Raw genomic sequence first — 2522 nt, 5'->3', positions numbered from 1 at the left:
TCTCCCACATGCAACAATACCTCTAGCCCACCTTCAAGACTATAGACAGAAAAACTGACCATCCTTCTATGAATATGATTAGCACTAGGACTAAGACTCATCTAATTTTCAAAGCTAACTACTCATAGTTCCTGGGCACCACTTTTGTGCCAGCTTATCAATTCCAAGTCCCCTACATTTTACAGAAGGTTTATCCTCTACTTCTCAAAGTTAATATTCTTGCTCATTATCACAACTTCTCCTCCTCCTGGTATCATAGGGGCAATCAGGCTGATCTTATTTTGAGAAGGGAAAAGACCAGGTCTCTGTCATGTAGGACCTATTCACCTGTCTATAAATGGTCAATAGGAGGTCGAGGGTCCTCATAACTAGCCAACAACCTAATAGGCAACACAACAAGCAAGAGAGTTGAAAGAGGGAAGATATGGAAATGTCCTGAAAATCCCTCTTAAGTGAGCTCTACTCTGACTTGCAGGTTAATAGGTCAGTTTATTGTTCAACAATTTAGAAAGAATGTGGAGAATTTTTTTCAAGGTTCAGAAAAAAGTAACAATGACAAGTAGCTGAGAAGTTGAGCTTCTGAGCAAATTTTAAGGAACTCATATATTTATAGGAATTAAAGGTGAATTATACAGAAATACATTTTTCTGTATCTCTATCAAAGTCAAGTGCAACAAGAGGAATGTTAAAATATATTCAAAAAGCATGAAAGCCTGTAAAGTCTCATTGAAGGAGGATCTATAGCCTTTTTATGAACCCATAGAATTTGGGTGTGTTGACCATGTAAAAGCCACTTTCGTAGCAGGCATAGGAGCTCTTTAAAGGACTGTCAGCTGTGACTGTACATCAAAATCACCTGTGATGCCTTCTAAGCATGAGCAACAGGGGCCCAGACCGAATGTAACAAGTCGGTATCTGCAGGGTTGAGGCTCAGCTGCTGTTTTGTTGTTTTAAGTGACACAGCTGACTCTGGATTGGCAGCCAAGGTTAAGAACCACTGCTGAAGAGCTCTGGATTAAAAAAAGCAGGAAAAGAAACCCACAAGCCCTTACAAAAGGGAGACCTAAACAAAAGCAAAATATAGTTCTCTGAAAAGACTTAATAAACCCCTGATAATACTAACCAAAAAAAAAAGAAGTACATGTCACCCAATATCAGTAATGAAGAGACATCACTAAAACATCATAGATCCTATGGTCATTAAAAAAAAAAATCATGAGGTATTATGAACTTTCTTCTAGTAAAAGAAACACACAATTCTAAGCTTGGATGATTTTAAAAAATGAATTCTTCCAGACATTAAAGAAGAAATAATCCTATCTTATCCAAACTCTTCCAGAACGCAGAAAATAAGAGAATATTTCCTAATTCATTCAATAAGGCCAGAATAACCTTGATACCAGAACCTTGAAAAGGACGTATAAGAAAAGGCCAATCTCTCTCATAAATATATATGCAAAAATCCTAAACGAAATATGAAAAACTCTGTGTACATATAAAAATACCACGATCAGTGTATTCTGGGAACACATGGTTGGTGTAGCATTTATTTATTTATTTTTTAAAAAAATTTTTTATTTATTTTTTTTTTTGGCGTAGCATTTAAAATTAATAAATGTGGGCAGCCTGGGTGGCTCAGCAGTTTAGCGCCGCCTTCAGCCCCGGGCCTGACCCTGGAGACCTGGGATCAAGTCCCACATCAGGCTCCCTGCATGGAGCCTGCTTCTCCCTCTGCCTGTGTCTCTGCCTCTCTCTCTGTCTCTCATGAATAAATGAGTAAAATCTTAAAAAAAAATAAAAATAAAATTAATAAATGTAATTCACACACGAGCAGAATAAAGGAAAGATCCATGTAATCATTCTAATAGGTATAGAAAAAGCATTTGATAAATTTCAACATCTATTTGTAATATTTAAAAAACTCTTTGCAAAATAGGAAAAGGGAATCTTTATTTATATAATAAATGGAATTTACTAAAAGCCTACACAATGCTTAACGGCAGAATACTGAAAACTTTTCTCTCTGATATTGGAGGACAAAGATGCCTACTACCACAACTTCTATTCAGCATTGTACTGAGGCCCTCAAGTAAGTGTTATCAGGCAAGAAAAATAAATGTTGAAACGAATAAAAGTCATCCTTCACAGATAACATAATTATGCATAGAGAAAATCTTTTAAAACTACCGATCAGGGATCCCTGGGTGGCGCAGTGGTTTGGCGCCTGCCTTTGGCCCAGGGCACGATCCTGGAGACCCGGGATCGAATCCCACATCGGGCTCCCGGTGCATGGAGCCTGCTTCTCCCTCTGCCTGTGTCTCTGCCTCTCTCTCTCTCTGTGACTATCATAAAAAAAACAAAAAAACCTACTGATCAACTGTTAGAAAGTGAACTTATGTCATTGGATACAGAGTTGAAAACATCATTTTCTTTCCAGATTTGTGTCTCATCCTTGCACAGGGACCATGATCACCTTCTCCCTGTTGTTCTAATTCTAGTATATGTGCTGCTGAAGCGAGCAG

General features: G+C 37.9%; 1 non-coding gene across 1 annotated transcript; it reads right to left on the bottom strand.

The window, feature by feature from the left end:
* Window positions 1-2415: 2415 nt before the first annotated feature.
* On the bottom strand, window positions 2416-2522 carry LOC112671577 (U6 spliceosomal RNA). The gene has a single exon (XR_003143705.1). It is a non-coding gene; the product is annotated as a U6 spliceosomal RNA (small nuclear RNA).

The sequence above is a fragment of the Canis lupus genome, chromosome 5 (assembly GCF_003254725.2).
Source record: "Canis lupus dingo isolate Sandy chromosome 5, ASM325472v2, whole genome shotgun sequence".
Lineage (NCBI taxonomy): Eukaryota > Metazoa > Chordata > Mammalia > Carnivora > Canidae > Canis > Canis lupus.
Note: the sequence above shows the minus strand (reverse complement) of the source record. Positions and strands in the feature narration are given on the sequence as shown.